The sequence below is a fragment of the Anolis sagrei genome, chromosome 6, assembly GCF_037176765.1.
Source record: "Anolis sagrei isolate rAnoSag1 chromosome 6, rAnoSag1.mat, whole genome shotgun sequence".
Classification (NCBI taxonomy): Eukaryota; Metazoa; Chordata; class Lepidosauria; order Squamata; family Dactyloidae; genus Anolis; species Anolis sagrei.
In genome coordinates, this window is record NC_090026.1 from 112,810,607 (window position 1) to 112,831,225 (window position 20,619).

Here is a 20,619-nt window from a genome sequence, read left to right on the forward strand (position 1 = left end):
CATGCTTTGATTCAGCAATGTGATCCAACAAGTGTGACTATTTTTTCATGCACAGAAGATTCCTCCTTTTGTGAGGAAAATGGTCAGAGTACTTTCCCTTGTGTGTGCAATTGAAACTGGAACTCATAAATGTGGAAAAAGAGAAGAGTTTCCCAGTGCTGTTCTCCATATAAACAATATTTGTACTGGTACATGGATGGGCATAACATATGAACAGATATTTGTTTTGTGCCCATTTGTTGTTGACAGTTTTATCTCCCCATTCCCCACATCTGGGGGCAATCAATTATTTCATTGTGATGAGTGCATGTGATGTTTTCATGTTAATCTGCATCTACAAAACCATGGCTAGTAATGGTGCATGTAGCTGTCTAGTTACAATTCCTCTAAGCCTCCACCAAATTTCAAAAGTCTGTCTGGAGCAACAGTCTATGACAGGCATTCTCAAACTGTGGCCCTCTAGCTGTTTGGGCCTTGAACTCCCAGAATTTCTGACAATTGAACAAGGTCGTAGGACTTCTGGAAGTTGGAGGCCCAAACAGTTGGAGGCAGGCCCGTAGCCAGGATTTCATTTCGGGGGAGGGGGGGGGGGCGCTGAATTTTTTTCAGGGGGGTTCGGGGGGACTCAGTTTCAGGGGGGCTGAGTCTGAGTGAAAGAGGGTTTACCCTAGCAAACCTTTTGTATCATTACCCCAATACCCCCATGCATATGGGATATATTGAGTATGGTGATCAGATCATGATATGAATAAACATAACAGTTTAAATAATGCACCAGTAAGGCCTTTTCGCGAACCACCATGAGAATTTCGGGGGGGGGGGGGCTGAAGCCCCCCGAGGCCCCCCCCCACTGGCTACATGCCTGGTTGGAGGGCCGCAGTTTGAGGATGCCTGGCTATGAGATGAGAAGGGTTATAGCTAGAATGGAAAACCATCAAATCCTTCTAAAATGTGTGCATGAAACCACTTTGTGTATGAATGCCGAGGTCCCTGAGAGTCCCATAGTGTCAGTTTGCTGGAGAAGCAAATACATCAGGGGTTAAATGACAACAGGAATCCAGGATAAAATGTTGTCTTCTGTATATGTTTTTTTTTTAAAACTAGGCACATACAGAGAGAGGGAAACATGGAAGAGATGTTTTTCATTTCTGCGTAAGACTATTTTGCAACCAATCATACTTTTTTATCTCAGATTCCAAAATATGTGAAAACATTTACTTAACTAGTCATGAGGAACAAACACTTAACTAAAAGAATGTCTTAAGTATCACTATAATCAAAACCAAGCTTCTCCTTTCCTTTAAAAAATGTAGTATTTAAGGACTAGCTAAACTTGTTTGAGATCACATTTTCTTCAGCCAGTTTCCCTCCAAGTATGCAGATGTTGGCATAGTGCTTTGACTCTACTTTTGCTAAAATGCCTTTTGCGCGTCACAAGATTTCAAATTATTTTTGAAACATGCAGGATGCAGATTGTATGTCTCTAGTGTCCCACAAGCATCCTTTTTCCTGGAAGTATGTAATGCATCCAAAAGCAAGTGTGGGGGTGAAGAGGGTGGGTGGATGGGTTAAATCAACATGCTTGGCATTCTCTTAGGGAAACTATGAAGGAAACCTGACTGAAGACAGAAGGCTGCTGTTTAGATTTGCAAGGCAAATATGCAAGTCTCAAGACATTAAAAAGCCAGAATCTTTTTGAAACAAAGTGCTGATTTTGGTACCTTTGTTAAACTTTTTTAAGGCTATCAAAACCCAGTCTTGCATTTTACAACTGTTCATGAAAATTCATCCAGGGAAAAAGCCCAAACTGTATTGGTGGTGGGGCATCAGAGTGGCCTTAAGATCATAATGCCATGCAAAACAAACAATGGAGTAAAAGTTTCAAATTCCTATGAACATTGCTGTGCTTTTGTGAAGTGCCTGCTGCCTGGTTTACTGCTTCACTTGTTGTTGTTGGTGTGCCATTAAGAGGTTTCTGACATATGGCAAACCCATCACTGGGGTTTTTTTGGGACTGAAAATTGCCCAGGGCTACACAATGGATTTTCATGCCAAGCAGGGATTTGAACCCAGATCTCCACAGCTGTAATCCAACACTCAAATCACTATGCTAGGCTGGCTCTTATCTCCTCCAATAAGCAAATATTAAAATTAGTAAATTCTGTCCTATCTCTGCATCAAATGATTTTGGAGGAAAGCCACCTTGAACACTTAAAGATGGAAAGGAATATAAAAGCAAATAAATACAATTACTTCCAAAATGCACACACACCTTGTCTATCCTCCCTTTAACAAAGGATGCCTCTTGAAATTCTATTACAGTGGAAGCATGTATTTGGCCTTGCTGCCACCCAGCCTCAAGGCACACCCCAGAATGAGGTGTTTGATGCATAGAAAATAGAAAAGTTTCTTTCTTGGACTATGACTCCCTGAAAAAGTATGGTCAATGTTTATGGGTGGCAGTTCTCATCCAAAGAGTATCTATCATAATCTCTTCTTGTGCAAAACCAGAGGTAGTGATGACTATACACCTTGTTTAAAAATAAATGTAAAAATTTCCTCTTGGCATTAAGTCTAGTCATGTCCGAATCTGGGGGTGGTGGTGCTCATCTCCATTTCTAAGCCGAAGAGTCAGCATTGTCTATAGATGCCTACAATGTCATGTGGCTGGCATGACTGCATCGAGCACCATTACCTTCCCGCCGGAGTGGTACCTATTAATCTTATATTTGCATGTTTTTGAACTGCTAGGTTGGAAGAAGCTTGGGCTAGCAATGGGAGCTCACCCCTGTTCCCGCAGATTCGAACTACTAACCTTCTGGTCAACAAGTTCTGCAGCTTAGCGGTTTAACCCACTGTGCCACCACGGCCTACATCTTGTTTGTGTCTGGAAACGAGAGGTTTTGCAGGGCCAGAAGTGGAGGTGAATGCCATCTGAGAGCAGTTCCTGGATATTGCTCACCTTTGCTGCAAATTTTTGTTCAGAAGGAAGGAAAACATGATTGCTCTTAAAAATTGAGGATATGAGGTAGAAGAAATCCATGGTGGGTTGTGTTTTTAATGAAAATCAGGCTTACATGCTGCAATTGAAAATCTCACTTAAGCTGAAATATTCTCCAAATTGCATGCTGCTGATTGTGAAGAGAGTTGTTTTTTTGAGATGAGTCCAGTTACAGCATTCAGTTCCCAGGCAAAGGACACTTAAAAATCTAGGTGTAGAGCTGAGTTACTTAAATGAAATCTTTTCCTCCAAAAATTCAAATAGCTCTTGAGTTTTGAAATGATTTGAGTTCACGGCTCATACTGTTCAAAGTGATTTGAAATAACTCTAAATGGAATTTTTATGTAGGGGATTTCTTTCCTTCTTCCTCTTCCCTTTTTATTTTTCTCCCCCATTAGAACAAATCAGGAAGTGCTTCATTTTAAGTGAAGTCAAGCGATGGTCTGTTCTGAGGGTTCTGCGAATTAGAAACCACAAAAACCCTTACACTCGGAGAAGCAGGAAATGGCCACTTTATTATCTTTATTATCATAAAGAATTGGATGTGTTCGAATGGCCTTTTAGAGTATTAAATGGCTTAAAATCTTGTAGGCATTAACTTGGAAGTAAGTTCCACTGCATTTGATGAGGCCTACGTCTAAGTTGATATATGTACAAATGTATTGTTAACATGAATGAAGCTGTACTGCCACTCCAAGCTATTCCCTTCAAAAAGATACATTTTCTATACTACAAAATACTCAATAGACACACTCTCCTTAGGTGGTTGCACTTACAAACAGATAAAAAAGCCTCCTTACTAATTGCTCCTTACTTCATGCTAAATGTGGCCCTGCCTTTCCTTTCCTCCTTTTTAATTTCACCAAGAATAGGGCTCCACAGCCACCTACAGACCCACAAGAATACTGATCGTGGAAGACTATCCTACTCGGCCAACGAGGGATCGCCTAAGTAAGTTTAATTTCATCTCTGCAACAAGAAATTGGCATCATGTTCCCATCACCTCTGATTGGTTTCCTCTCCCCAAGACTATCTTCCACATACTTTATGACCAATTGGTGGAAAATATCCAACAGGCGCAATGCTGGTGGTAAAGAGAGCTCATACTGGAGTTCTGTATTTGAGATTCCAACAAGATAGGGAATATACCAGGAACCATTAGTTTCCTAAGGACACCCCTGTGAGTGTGGTTTAACAGTCCCAGAAGGAGTGGATAAGACATACAGGAGAAGGGACACATGTACAAGGAAAGAAAAAGTCCTTCCAAACCTTATGTGTGGAAAAGGGCTAGTTGCGCCTAGATGCCCAAACTCACACACATTTATACAATTTAGAGCACCTGCCAGGGGAATGGGAGTGTGGGTGAGGGACTTTTGGAGAGTGTTCCCTGTTCAAATGGTGAGAAATATATACTTGGTTTTCTGTTAGAGTGCTGTACTGTTTTTCAGCTATGCTTGCAACAATGTTTTATATAGTTTTAATTCTATTGATTCTATAGACTTAAAATAGAATATTTTAATTTTAACATTTTGTGCATATGTTTTAATTGTATTTATTTTATTCCGGGAGCCAGCTTGAGGCCCACTCTTTGGAAAAACGTTAGATATAAATAAAATGATTGCAATTCAATTGACAGCTGCTTAATACCCTAATATTGTTGTTGGGTGCCTTCAAGTCGTTTCCAACTTATGGCATTTTGAAGGCAACACTTTCACATTTTTCTTGACAAAATTTGTTCAGAGGGAGTTTGACTTGCCTGCCTCTGAAGTTGAGAGAGTATTACTTGCCAAAGTTCACAAGTGGGTTTTCACAGCCAAGCAGGGATTCTCAAGTCACTACACCATGCTGGTTCTCTCCCTTGCCCTGGCTTTAATTCCAGGCTTTTCCATATCTTCAATTCCCAACCTTTTAAAATGATTTATCTTAAGTTAAATTGCTAATAGTAATGATGAGTAACACAAGCATATGGTGCATAAGCAAATAAAGAACTGATAGTGTACAAGACTGGATATGTATGCTGAACAAAAGATGGTGAAAGATAAAACAGTTCTTCCTGTTTTTTCCCATCAGCCTTCTTATTTGGGCTCAGCGAGAGCAAAGTGGCTCTTTATATGAAAGAACTACTGTCATTTTCCACAGTGATTCTTGGCAGCTAGTAAATATATTTTTACAGCTTAGCTTTTATCATATATGCTGCACATTGAATTGCATGGAAATGTTTGTGTATACTAGGACTGCAGAGTTCGTGTAACTCACGAGTAGCTTGCCAGGTGTCCCTTATTGTAAGATGCCCCCTGTAAAGCTTGCCCATGCTAAAGCTTTTTTTTCCATATAGGTTTCTAAAGCATTTCTTTTCATCATATAGAACAAACATGATGGCATAAAATGCCATATGTTGAGCAGAGAGCCCTTGATAAAGTGGTGTGCACATTTATGAATGTGGAAAATGTGTTCACTTGTACAGAGAAATACATGGCCATCAGTATTTTCATTTGGTAGGGATGTGAGATCCATAAAAAATGGTTCAAAGGTCATTACAAAACTAGGGGGCGCTAATGTGTTTCTAAAGTGTTTCTAAAGTATACTTATTGAAAAATTTGTTACTATAATGAGAGTAACCAAATTTCGTTACTACTTCTTTACAGTAATTGCACATGATTACTACAATTAGGGAAACTTCAGGGGCTCCTTTCTCCCTCATTTGTAAAGCTATTGGAGTGAAACTACAATGGTAGAACACATTTACCACTGTTAGCCCACCAAATTACAGAAACATTTTACGTATCCACAGAGTTTTGGGGAATTTTCAAAGTTTTTATAAACAATTTTTAAAAAACCCTACAAGAGCTATCTACTTGAGGTTTATATACAATGCACAAGTTAACCGGGGCATATCTACTGATTTTTTAGGGATTTTGATTTTTTTTAATGTTTATGTATTGTATGTGAATTTGTGTACCGGCATTGAATGTTTGCCATGTATATGCTGTGCTCCGCTCTGAGTCCCCTTCGGGGTGAGAAGGGCAGAATATAAATGTTTTAAATAAATAAATAAAATTTAAATACATTTATCTCCCCTTTAAAAAGCCACAACCACAGTCACAATCGCCTTGAATATCTGCCTAACAGTCAGTCTGTATGACATACAATTAACCATAGAACTTCAACTTTATACTATTGCTTACTTTTGTCCTCTTTGCAGATTCAATAATTTTATTTATTATTATTAGATTGAGTCTAGCTGGCAGTCTGCTGCATCCCTTGTTGGGGCCTTCAGGTGCTGAGCACTGCATTCTGGGAAATGTAGTTTTGGGCAGGGCCTTTTGCATTCCCTGCCACAAGGGGCCTTGCCTTCCCAAACTACATTTAAGATGGTTGTGTTCTCACATTAACTTTGGTAGTCCCCACTCACAGTGCCTTCCTTATGGCGATTGGGCCAAAGAAAAAGAGGATTGGTTTTTAAAATACTTTATGTTCTCTTGGCTTTACCAAAGTTGAGTAATGCTTACACTGAAAATTAAACTGACCTTGGGAGGTATCCAAATGTTCAGAATCTTAACGAAAATGATTGGAGAGTATTTGAATTTCTACCCCCCCCCCCCACTTTCCTGTATGTTTCTAATATTGATTCATATGCACATTTTTTTAAAAAATACACGAAATATGAATTAAAAATGAAATTATGTACACCCCTAGGTATTACAGTAGAGAACAAGCCTGTTAATAGCTACTTTATCAATCTTGCAGTGTCTTATTGCTATTTTGAAAACCTGGCAGCTCTACTCATCAGCTTTGTAGAGTTCCTGGAAGTGATTTTTTTAAAAACACACCTATTTTCCCCCTAGCAGAGACTTGGAATTCAGGGCAAGGGGATCATCTGGTACTTCACAATACAAGACTAGAAGATGGTGATTGTTTTGGTATACACATTTCATTTAGAATCACTTCTAAAGTAGGGCATTTAGCTACTGTGCAGTAAATCGTCTAGCAAATGAATGGAAATGGATGGTTAATGGCTTATGCACAAGACAGGCTGTGAAATGCATCTTCCCGTCTCCAATAATCAAACAAACATAACCAAGCCCTGAATGCAAAAGACTCATTTTCAAAATGAAAATCTGTTGTGCACAATAAAGCACAGTCCACTGAGGCTGCAATGGCAAGGGAACGGTTGTCATTACCAGTCATTTTAACACTCTCATGGTAGAGTTATCTGTTCGGCTGCCTGAGAAAATAAAAGATGAAGGGCCAACGTTTGATTAACAGGAAGCTTTTTGTTTGTGAGCATGTCTTGTGGCTTGGAAAGCAGCAGAATCTGTCATTTGACCTCTTATGTGCCGAAAAGTCAATATTTTCAGAGAATGGTGTCATTTCCTTAGATAGCAAGCAATGGTCTATGTCCAATTAATACTTGTTGTATATTATTGTTCTAGTGTCTGTTATACTACTCAAGCTTACAATCAACTATATTTTATTTTCATGACATGATACCACCTTACTGATTTAGAGATTGGATTTGATTCAGTTGTGTTCAAATGCCCAGTGAGCCCACTATGTTCACTGAAGTGCCGCTTTCACAATATCTCTTACATGCAAAGAGATGAGGAATTAGGAAGGAAATGTGGATGAGAAAATTGGTCCATGAAGATGAAATAAGCAAAAGAAAGCAATATTCACAAACAAACACATATACAGGGGCAGAACTTGAAACATACACTTTTTTTTGGTTATAACTCCCCAAATCCACCAGACATCATGACCACTGGCTATTCTGGGTGGGGATTCTGGGAGTGGTAGTCCAAATATTTCCAAGCTCTGGAGCACTAACTGCACCATCTTGTAGGAAGTCACTTATTATTTGAGGAATGGAAACTTGGTGGGCCCTGTGAAGCTATTGACTTGCAGTTGCCAACATTTTTCAAAATTGGCTGGGTTTGTTGGGGCTACTGGGAGCTGCATTCCAGCAACATTTGGAGAGGCACAAGATCACAACTTTCAGTATTTGGTTGGACTTTGGAAAGCTGTCCTATAGAGCAGTGGTTCTCAAACTGTGGGTCCCCAGATGTTTTGGCCTTCAACTCCCAGAAATCCTAACAGCTGGTAGTCTGGCTGGGATTTCTGGGAGTTGTAGGCCAAAACACTTGGGGACCCACAGGTTGAGAACCACTGCTATGGAGGCCTTCAGTGAACCCATATATACTTATATAGTCAATGTATACTCTTTTCCTGCACCAACGTGCTGGACGTGTCTCTCACTGTGTACCTGAGTCTAATTTTCCTTCCAGAAAGGAGAACAAATCATCACTCACACTAGAGTTATTACAAATCTTTAGTTAAACCAGAATGGATGGTTTACTTCATATGCTACCTTTGTCATTGTCTTATTTTCAAATAAGTAGGAAAATTATATTTTAGCAATGAAAAATGTGTGCGTACTGTAATAAATGGCACACGTGTGATTTTTCTTGCTGTCAAAAGCTCATACTGTTATGCATTTCATTTCAGCACACACACAAAATATATGTATGTGAAACTTCCATTCACAACATGATTTTGTCATGAGGATGGCATCCCTGTAAGAATCCACTAACATATGAAATAGCAGTTGGTGTGTTGCTTTGTTTCATTCATTTCTTTCTCAGCCCCTTCTGAAAAATGGAAATAATAATGGTCTGTTTCATAGCGTTGTTGTGAACACTCTATGCGCTAGAACAGGAATGATAGATAACAACAAAAGGAAGACTTATTTTCCAATGAAAATGGTTTTGTAATTGAAAATTTCACTGCAGATGAAATACAGAAAGGACCTTTGTCACTTGTCATTGGTATGTTCCTAGGCCTTGTCACCTCCTAAAATTATAAGGGAAATCGACAATCTTTTTGACAGCGAAAAGAGAATGCGTGTGTGGGCTGTGTCACATCTGGATTCATGGCACATTCTCCTACTCTTATGTTAATTTTTTTTGCATAAATCAGAAGCAACTAATTAAAAGAGAAATATTTAATTCTGACATGTTCTTTGAACTGGCATTCCATCTGGTTCTGTTTTTGCATAGTAAAATCTGCCGTAGCTGTAAAAATTGGCAAGCAATACTCTGGTAAGGAGAGACAGTACAGCAGGTTCATACACTAGCTCGAGACCCTTCCAGAATTCAGCATACCAAACTGTTCCAGCATGAAAACTATAAAAATTAAATATGAAAGAGAAAACAAATGCTATTCCTATCCTGGGAGAAGACAGTACTGCTGGTATACATTAGTTCTGTGTGGTATTTTTAGTCTTAGCCTTTGGAAAAATATTTGGTTGAGAAGCCACGTAAAATACAATACATCCCACTGAAACTAGCTAAATGTGCTTTATGGCTTGATTTCACTGGCCATGTAAGCAAAGGAGAAATATACTATTAAGCGGTAGTCCATCTGCAGACAAGCCTCAGGAGATTTTATTTTTAGAAGAGACTGAGAACATATCCCTTTACCTAGTTTACCTCCTGCTTGGCAAAATCTTAAAACCTGGGCACGAAGGAATAATACATTCCTATGACAAAGACTGCAAATGCGGCAATCTAAAGCAATCACCTTCTTATGTAATTGGAAAGTTTTCTGCAGCAAGAACAGAGGCTGATTAACTCCTGGCATCTTAGGAAAAGATTGCTTTCCCTCTACAAGGACCACAGCTTATTGTAAAATATTACTTCTCTGAAGCCAAAAGCTTTGCTTTGGCACTACATTAGCTTGCAAATGTACACCTAGGACATTTCACAATCGCTGGGTCAACAAAAGAAAGAAATGTGAATAGGCTCCCCTCCCTTCCCTCAGGCTAAAGTTCTTAGAAACCCTTGTTAAGCTATAAATTATTCAGAAATGTAATACTTTTAATTAACATTTTTGAATACTTTTTTGTGATTTAGATTTAATTTCAAACTGTAGCTTAATCCTGCCATTTGGAATGCAGACAAGTATTTTGTACAGCCTGGATAAAACCTGTCTGGAATGGAGTTCAGAGACCATGGGACTGTGAAAGTCTCCTGCTGAACTGTATTCCTGCTGAACTGTACTCTCTGAAGAGGGAGTTTAAAAAGCTGTAGAAACTGCCAACAAGTGTTTCCAGGTCTCTCTGTTCATTTTCTTATTGGAGGCATTGCTATTTACATATTTTCTGCCCACCACTCTCATAACAAACATAACTTATGGCTACAAAAAAAGACATTGATGACTGGCAGGAACTGTTACTTTCTCAATTGCTGTCATGTTCATTTCCGTTGTTATTGTATACCTTAACCATGCACAAGAAGTAGGGATATGCATGGCACACCTGGGCTGGTTTACTGCTGGTTCATTCCAACTAGATTGACCTATTCAATCAGTTGTTGAATGGTAAAGCAACAGACAGGTAAATCTCACTGATTTAAAGGGTATACACCAGGCAGGACAAACAATAGGGTCTACACCAGTGGTTCTCAACCTGTGGGTCTCCAGGTGTTTTGGCCTATTCCTCCCAGAAATCCTAGCCAGTTTACCAACTGTTGATTTCCAGGAGATGAAGGCCAAAACAGGTTGAGAACCACTGATCTAGACCTTTGGTTTGTTCAGTTCAGCTCAGATGAGCAGTTTGATGTCTGAACACATTGTAAGCCAACTTTATACTGAATCAGATGACAGACCCAAGATAGTCCAGTTCTGTTTAACCTGCTTAGCATGGTGTAAGACGGAGATTTTTTCCTAATTCTATTACTGGACATATTTGATGGAAACCCCATCTTCACCAGATATCCACCAGTTGCCCCTCCCCATATCTGTATTGGTTGCATCAGATGTAAACAGTCATGACTATTATGTGCTACAAGAAGCTTAAAAGAGATGGAAGACTATTTCTCACTGCAGGAAATGGCACCTCAACAGGCATGACCATGAGAGCTTGGAGTATTTTTCTGACCCCAGAGTAAGAAGTTTGTCCTTCCATGCAAACATTTGTCTTCTTATATTTTTACTTACTATGAATATTTTGAAATCAGAGTGTGTTCTAAAACAAAAGATGCAGTTCTATTAATGAAGCTAAGCTGTGTTGCTATGCAAGCTGGATGGGTGATGGCCTAGAAACCATATGTGAACTGCTCTGAAGGAAGAGCTGCACAGCAATGTGATACATAAATGAATAAACTTGATATTCACACTGGGTTGCTACTAAGAATAGTTTCAATATGCTCAGAAAAGTTAGATAGTAAAATCTAGAGACGTTTCCTGGTATTTCTGCACCATCAGAACAAGACAGAACACTTTTATTGTTGTTGTTGTTTATTCGTTCAGTTGCTTCCGACTCTTTGTGACCTGTTGGCCGTGGCCACCTCCAGCTCCTTCAAGGTCAAGCCAGTCACTTCAAGGATACCATCCATCCTTCTTGCTCTTGGTCTGCCCCTCTTCCTTTTTCCTTCCATTTTCCCCAGCATCATTGTCTTCTCCAAGCTTTTCTGTCTTCTCATTATGTGGCCAAAGTAGTTCATCTTTGCCTCTAATATCCTTCCCTGCAGTGAGCAGCCGGGAATTATTTCCTGGAATATGGACTGGTTTGATCTTCTTGCGGTCCAAGGCACTCTCAGAATTTTCCTCCAACACCACAGTTCAAAAATGTCTATCTTCCTTCGCTCAGCCTTCCTTATGGTCCAGCTCTCACATCCATAGGTTGCTATAGGGAATGCCATTCCTTTAACTATGCAGATCTTCGTTGCCAGTGTGATGTTTCTACTCTTCACTATTCTAACCACCCAAGAATTCTATTCCTCAACCTTTCCTCTTAGATTGGCCAGACAGTGCCTGTTGTTTCTGGCAGAACTGATACGATCTCAGTAAAAATGTCATATGGATCTGAAAATTTCATATGGACTTGAGCTACAGCTTGTGAATTAATCACTCAATGGGCGGATGTGCATCATCTGGGGAACAGCACTGGTTGTACTACACAAAGAATAAATTTGATCTGGTGAATTCAGCAAAGGCCACACAGAAGAAAAACAACAGGCTACATAGGTACCAGCTGCTTGTCAGATGTTAACTTTAAACATCCAGTCTGAATCGAAGCCTGGACTTCCTTCTAATAGACACAAGAGATGGGCTTTAGTTTGTTTAATCAAAGCTGGCTTTTAAAAAAAAAGCTGATGGAAACTGTTGTTTGTCAGACAGATGTGTAGGCTTTTCATTCTCAAGTAAAGGAAAAGAAAATCATTTTAAGTCTGTATAAAATGAATTGTTTTTCAGTCCTGTCTCTATTGATGGCAGGAAGTAACATTAACAACAACAAAAATCCAAAAAATATGAGTTTACAAGGACAGGACGATGGTACAAATTGGCTTTGAAAGAATAGGTCATTGACTCAATGAAGCAAAGATCATTTGACCTCCTATGCCCCACCAGTACGAGAGTGCAATAAAGAGGGCAAAGTTCAAGGAAGGAATAAAGGAAAGCTGGAAAACACATGGATATGGACAGTGTATGAACAGAGAGCAAGAGACTTAATGGGATGTGCTGAGGTCTGAATAAGACCCAGATGGCCTCCGAACTCTCCTCCTTTCTATCATAGTACAAATGTGGAAACAAGTCTGGGGAGAAATACAAAAGTAGAGCCTAAATGTGATGGCAAGCTGCTCTGTAATTAAATCTGCAGAGTAGCAGATGTTGCACTATCAGTGTTTTCTTGTTTCCCGGCAGTTTCCTTGCACCCTCTTCTTTTCCTACATCTGACCTGCTATCACTTTTTCAGAGCTAGTGTCTTTGGCACTAAACAATGCCTGGGTTTCAGGCTGTGAATCTGCCTTTCCCCTTTTATCACTTGGGTACCACCCTGCGGATCTTGCCAAGGCTGCCAATATTCTGATTTCTGACATGTAGAAATGAAGGCTGCAAGAGTTTTATTTCTACCAAGGTTTCTATGATTTTACCAATAGCCACAAAAAATTTCAAGTTGGGAAAAGCTTGGATGTTGTCAAGCAAAGTAGACCCACCAAATCAGTTACTAAAATGGTGAGTCAACACATATCTGTCTTATTTTTAATTCAATGATCCTACCTACGAAAGCATAGTTCTTGACGATGTCACACTCCACCACCTTGCCGAAGGGCTTAGCTGGTGCAGCTAGGCGGTGGTGGCCTTGGCAGAGATGTTGCCCACGTAGATCTTGGTGGCATCGTGGACCATTGAGAAACTCGTAGGAACACTCCAGCAAGTGAGAGTCCAAAAGTGGCAGGCTGAAACCCAGAACCTCAATCTGTGGCTCATATCAAATGAGAGATTTCCTCCTGGGCACACAAAAGACTGGGCAACTTGGAAAGTGCTGAACAGATTGTACTCTGGCACCACAAGATACAGGGCCAACCTTAAGAAATGTGGCCACAAAGTGGAGTCCACGACATGCGAGTATGTAGAAGAGCAAACCACAGACCACCTATTACAATGCAGTCTGAGCCCTGCCACGTGCACAATGGAGGAGCTTCTTATAGCAACACCAGAGGCACTCCAAGTGATCAGCTACAGGTCAAAGGACATTTAGTATAATGCCAAGTTTTTAAACGTTGTGTTTCTTAAATACATCTCAACTGTACCCTTGGCTCGCTCCTGATACAATAAATAAATATCCTACCTAAATCCATTCAAAGGAGAGGATTTGGGACAAGATATAAGTTCCACTCAACACAACAAGACTTACTTCTAAGCAAACATGGATATAGTTGTACATGTCTGAGAGGTCCTAGATATCTGGGGAATCACATATTGAGAACTTAAGCCCTCATGTAGGGGTTCCTAGCATTGCCAGTAAAAAGGTGATGTAGAAGATGCTGGGAACAAAGTGTCACTGGGATACTGGAGGTCCACTGCACATCAGAGTAGAGAATCTCAGCTAAACAGACAAATGGCTTTAATTGAAACAAAGCAGCATTGAGTCTTCCTTCTCAACAATGCCTAGAAAACAAACCTCCTTATCTATCATAATCTTTCCTTCTTTCTTTTTCTCCCCTCCTGTACAAAATAAAGATATAAAACCAGCATTATGCTCTTTCCTTCTCAACTGAACAGTCTGTGCTGCTTGTTATAATTTTCTGGAGTGGCTCTGTGAAATGTGAAATGACACGAACTGAATAGATAACTTGTGTTCATGAAAGTGGGTTTGTTAAGGGGTGGGGGGAGAAGGTGCAGAGAGGAAATGAATTGACAGTAACCTGGCTTTCATGTCAGTGCACTCCCTAACGATGAGTAAGGCTGACAAAGAGGACTGTGAACTCCTGCTTTCAGGCAACCTTTCAAAGCCAGGGAAGACTTAAAAGCCGAGTGATTTATAGGTTTCATCTTATCCCAAGCAGTTGTTGTAAAATGCATTCATATATGGAGTGAACTTCTCCTCCAAAGTGGAGTGGGTGGGGGGAAAGCAAGCAAACACAGGCAGAGCGGGCTTTGCATTGCATATTCCTTTAGGCTCTCATGTGATGCATTTAGATAAGTTTCCTCAGTGAAGCCAACCTAAACACCTGAATAAAAGAAGTGTAAACTTATTGGGAAAAAGTACATGCTGTGTGGCAGCCATATCGGAAAATGTGTGTGCGTGCGCATGCTTGCCATAGAAACAGACAGTGGTGCAGATGTTGGATGCCATATGATAAACTGCAATTATTTTCAGACCTGCTGTTAGAATCTATCCCTTTTGCACCAATGTTTATCAGTCCCCCTCCCAACTGTAGTTATAAAGCTATAAATATTAAAGCAACATGGATTGCTCAATAATTTGAACGGAAAAGGAAGGAACGCCATTTGGGGGCATCCTTTATTTTGAGGAAGTACTCTATACCAATAAATGCTTTATGCACAATCAATAATGTTCTTGCGAGAGACAGAAATGTAAGCATTATTGATGTTTTAATCAATGGAAGCTGTTGGAGGAATTAATATCACCTAAACTGTTATCTCCAGTAGAGTTTTGAAAAGCAACAAGAACGGGAAATGAGGTTCTTCCTCATCTCGATTCCACTGAAGTATCAGATATCTGACCTATGATTAAAAAGGAGCTAGGAAGATATTTTAATATTAAAAGGTAATTCATGAAGCTGCCAAATAGCCTTCTGAAAGGTGATTGGTCACCAGAGCTCAATGCAACAAAGCAGATACATGCTGCCCTATCTCACTGTAATTTTAAAGAGCAAAAGGGAACTAAGCACTGCAGGCATGTTGTGTGAGAGCTCACTCAGGGTATCTTTAGGTTTGTATTGCTAAGCCTGCCCCTACACTGTAAACTCAATATTGTATGCTACCACTTTAACTGTTATGTCTCAATGCTATGGAATCTTAGGATTTGTAGTTTGGGGAGACACCAGTACTCTTTGACAGAGAAGGCTAAAGACCTTGTAAAACTAAAACCTCAATGATTCCAAAGTATTGGGCCATGGCATTTAAAATGGTGTTGTACTGCATTAATCATAGAGTGCAGAATTAGTTAGAATTAGAATAATGGACTATGGATTTTTGAAAATGATTTGGACATGAAATCATGACTTGGAATTTTATATGTGGTTTTTAATATGCTTGATAGAATGTTAAGAGTTTCAATTGTTTACATGCTTAGATTGTTTATATTATTTACCTGTGCAGCATTGAATTTTTGCTGAATTTGTAAGCTGCCTTGAGTCCCCTCTCAGATTGAGAAAGGCAGGGTAGAAATGAAGTAAATAAATAAATAAATAGTTTCAAAGGACAAGTATGTGGCTCAGAGAAATGGCAACAGGAAAGAGATGCTCCATATGTTTTTCCCACAGTGCTTTCATACTTCGTGATTCAAGTTATTATCTCCTCTAAAGTTCTTATCCATTATTACAAGTATATATGTGCATCTTTTCTTTAACAAAAATGTTTTGAAGAAGCCCCCGGTTCCAGTGCCAACGCCTCAAATTTCAATTTAAGTCTCTTTCCTCATTTGTGGGGAGGTAGATTTTTGGGTGGCATCAAATTGTACCAAGTTGTAAGCTGTTCTGAATCCCCCTTCGGGTGAGATAGGGTGGGATAGAAATATGGTAAATAAATAAATAAATAAATAAATCTATGGACAAGCAATTTTTGGTCAATCTTTTTTGTGATTTAATTTAGAGCAATAGCATGTGAAGAAAGGTTTAATAACACCCTGTAACACAATTTTAGTTCCTGGGTTATGAATGTCATTTCCTAATTGGTTCTACCATAGAAACATGGATTTTTTTTATTAAACTGCATAAATTTTGTTTTTGCAGCACAATTTGCTATAGTTTTTCCAATGAAAATCTCATTGACTCTCAAACAATTCAACATAGTTTGTGACAGCCACAAAAAGTTTCTGGAGTATAACAACTACTTTCAAAGTAACTACTGCACAATTAAACAGAAATAACACTTTCACATCAGGAACAGAAAATGTTTCAGTTTTTGTTACATAGTATAATTCTATGTAATTCTTCTCTCCATTGGCCATCTTTTTTTTTTAAAGAAGAAGTTCCTATGGCTGCGTGAAAGCAAGGAATTGCTTTGAGAGTCTCAAAATGGAACTCCTAAGTCACCTCTGATTTCACTAACAACCTCATTCATGGGGCTTTTACCCTGCCCCAGGATGCTGTCAGGACACAGCCCGGACGGAGCCCATCACATGACGCATGGCTACTTCTAGTGGGGCTTCATCCTGGCAGCGTCATCCCCATGTTCTCATTAACTAAGCTGGGGATAGTGCAAGGGAAGCTGGGCCATGACTGTGATGGGAAAGGGAGCAATGCAGAGCAATTAACAACAGTTTTCCCCACTACCTGACAGATTTGTTCCACTGTCCCCCAGCTTAAGTACCTCCATGTGATGAAGTCCCAAGAGCATCAGGTCAACAAATCCTTAGCTCAATGCACATAGGAAAATGATGCTAATAGGTCTTGTTAAGTCTCTCACAGCTGAAGAAAAGCTTTGCTTTGGAAACTTGCCAAACCCAAGCCTGGAATCTTTTAGAAGCATTGGAAGACCTATTTATTTGTAGTGGGATTTTGGCAACATGGATAAGCCAATCTGGACCTACATGTGTGTCAATATTAACACCACTTGAAAAAAAACCTTTTTTGCTGCTGCTGCTGTTGCTAACAACAGATGCAGCTCTGCATAGATGTCATGGTTTATTTCCACTTAAAAGCTGACAAAAACCCTCATCAAAAAGGGAAATGATCTATTAGATTCCAAGATTAGCTTCTAATATGCAACATTCCTCACTGTTCTCAATATGCAATGCACAATTCTTAAAGAAATGAAAAAGATGTTATGTGCTAATGCTTATTACTTTTGTATTCTTCTTTCAAAATGGGTTGTGGCACTGTTTGTTACTTTCCTTACTTAAGTTCACCAGATCTCATCTGATCTTAGAACAGTGGTTTCCAGCCTGTGGTCTATGGACCACCAGTGGTCCCCAAGAACTAAAATATGGTCCCCGGCCTAGCCGATACTACACTATTGCAATGGGTGTGACAAGTCTCATGAAACCCTCTTAATAGTGCTGAGGGGATATTGGGAGGGGAGAGGCTGACTGCCCCCGAAAGGAATGACAACAAGCCTCCTGACGGCTACTTCTTCTCCTCCTCTTTCCCCCTGAGTGGAGCCATTCCACGTGGCACCTGGAAGTCCGGGTGCCTTGGCTTTTAGGTCTGTTCCTGGGGTTATTTGGGAACTGATTCAGAAAATTGCATTGGATAGACCATATCAGCTCTGGAGTATTAAATATGGTTTTCTGAGGGTGAGCAGATGGCAACTACTGGATGGCATATGTTCTGTATCAGAAACTAAACCTGATGTGGTCTATCCAATGCAATTTTCTGAATCAGCACCCCAAGTAACCAAACCAAATCTAAAGTTGACCAAAAATTGATTCGTAGCCCTTTTGGAACTAATGTTGGAGAGTGGTCCCTGGTCAAAGCGGTCTCTGGTCAAAAAAAGGTTGGGAACCAGTGTCTTAGAAGCTAAGCAATCTTCTCTTCTCCAGATGTTTCACTATTTTAGTTGTCCTCTGGACACATTCCAGCTTCTCAATATTCTTTTTGAATTGTGACATACAGAAATGGACGCAGTGTTCCAGGTGAGGTCTGGCCAATACAGAATAGAGTGCTATGACTTCCCTTGATCTCAGAACTATATTCCTTTTGAAACAGTCTAGAATTGCATTTAACATTAACAAAGATCTGCTTTGTTTCTGCCTAAGCAAATAGTTGTTTTACTAAATTTGAACATGTTGATTGTTTTTCTTGAACCTTAAGTAAGCAGCCCTGGAAACATTTTATTTGAAGGTCGAGTTATAAACAAACAAACAAGTTGCCTAGCTAGCAATTATACTGGAAATTCATAGGACATGTGACGATTTGTATATACTATGAAAAGCACAGAAAGAAATTGCAATAAACATTTTGACTTACAACAATTTAAAACAACAAGGTTGATTTCATGCCTCTCTAACAATCTGGTAACAGCCCTGGGTTTTCTGTCCTTTTACATGGAGCCTATTTACCATGGCCACTCTTCAGTTGCATAACTGCATGCAAACTCATTGCATCCATATAATTATCAATTCTAAAGTTTAACATTCTATGTTTATGATATTTCTCTTCCTCCAACTCCCTTTCTTCATATTCACAAGAAGAACAGTGGCACAGTGAATATCTCTGGCTAAGAGTTTACTAAAATCAGCAAGACATCAGTCCTTTTTGAAATGTAAGATATGAACGATGTTTACAAACACATAGGCTTGGTTCAAGGGCTTCTAAACCATGACATAAAAGTTATATAAATGTGGTGGCTTCATTTGCACTGCTTAAATGCAACCGTTGGTCTGAAATATGTGCACTAAATGTACTTTGTAAAAAAAAATACAATTACTGCTGCCAGAAAAAAAAATCTGCCATCCGTTTAACAGGAATGTAGTACTGAAACCCCAATCATAAAATCCTTACATGTTATGGATTTGATTAACATTTTACTCCCTTAGGATTCCCAATTGTACAATAACAGGAGTTCCTTGGTTTTTAAATGCCACAGACAGGAACAGATTTCACTAAAACCAGATGTGGAACCCTTGTGTTGGCCTTCTAACTGGTTTTGAGAGCTAGAACTGTTGGTAATTGATACCTATTAGCATGTTTGTTGTTTAGATTGCAGAAATGGAAACACGATACTGTTTTTCCCATGAAAGGATATGGTAATGAGGGGCAGTTAGACTTACACTTGAACTGCAGTTCCTTACTCTTGATTAAATTAAGGGTTATTTGGGGGGGGGGGATCCTCATCATAATGCAACTTTGCCTTAAAAAGGAACTTAAACACTAGCAGAATATGAAATCTACCAGATCTCGGTGAAGATAAAGGAGCAATTAAGGCCACCTTTAGATTTTGTCCCAAATGGAGTATCTCTTGGATATTTCCCAGTGAACCAATGTGACTACTAATCACTAGAACTGCCATGGTGGTGGGAATAGAGTTTCAGACCAAAAGAGCAACATTTCAAAACTTGGATCACATCCAACAACTTCACCTGCTATTGACAATGTATCTCACAAGCCTTCTGAAAGATAGGGACATCTCTGGAGGTATTTTGCTATGAACATAGATTTGGGTTTTCATCCTGACTGACTACATATTACCGATAGCCAGGGACTTGTGCCAATTTTTCTGTGCAGCTTGAACATACATAGCTTTCTGTTGACGTGTCTTTTTAAACACAGTTGTTATGTTCGGATTGTTATACTATACTGATTTTTTTGCGATTCAAAGCTGATGGAAATTTTACCATTCTCTGGCTGTAAATTAGACTTCAATTACTTGAAGTTTGTTGTGCTACAGATTTAGTCTTTGGGGAGAACAGACTAATTTTTTCCTTCAATTAGATGAGCGCCTTCAGTTCAACTCACAAAGAATTAATCTTTCTTAACATATATGAGTAATTTAAACAGAGTTCCCTATTTATGCCCAATATCATGTTCCCAAAATGTGGAGCCCATCATGTATTTTGCTAAATGGAAGTTTATGTTTCTACTAACATGTCAGTCTCATGCATATTTTTCTCCCTTCTTTTCCCCCATGTTTTTCATTAAGAATAATATGTAGGAATATAGGGATGAATAAACATACATATATTTTTGTAATCTAAAAATTCAAGGTGTCAGCTACTTTTGTGTATATTTGTTTCATCCTTAATCACACACTAACTTGAGAATTATACAGAAGACATTCCATATTTGCTGGAAGTGAGGGGTGCAGGATACGAATGAAATTGAAAAAAAGTAAGTAAATAACTCTAGGGGCCCCTTGGTGGGGCAGCAGGTTAAACCGCAGAGCTGCTGGACTTGCTGGCTGAAAGGTTGGTGGTTTGAAACCAGGGAGCACAGTGAGCTCCTGCTGTTTGCCCCAGTGTCTGCCAACCTAGCAGTTCAAAAACATGCAAATGTGAGTAGATCAATAGGCACCACTTATGCGAGAAGGTAACGGCACTCTATGCAGTCATGCTAGCCACATGACCTTGGAATTGTCTACTGAAAACACCGGCTCCTTGGCTTAGAAATGGAGATGAGCACCAATCTCCAGAGTCGGACATGACTAGACTT

General features: G+C 39.5%; 1 protein-coding gene across 2 annotated transcripts in view; it reads right to left on the minus strand.

The window, feature by feature from the left end:
* NRP1 (neuropilin 1) overlaps positions 1-20,619 on the minus strand; it is a 170,137-nt gene that overhangs the window by 48,536 nt on the left and 100,982 nt on the right. The window lies entirely within an intron of this gene.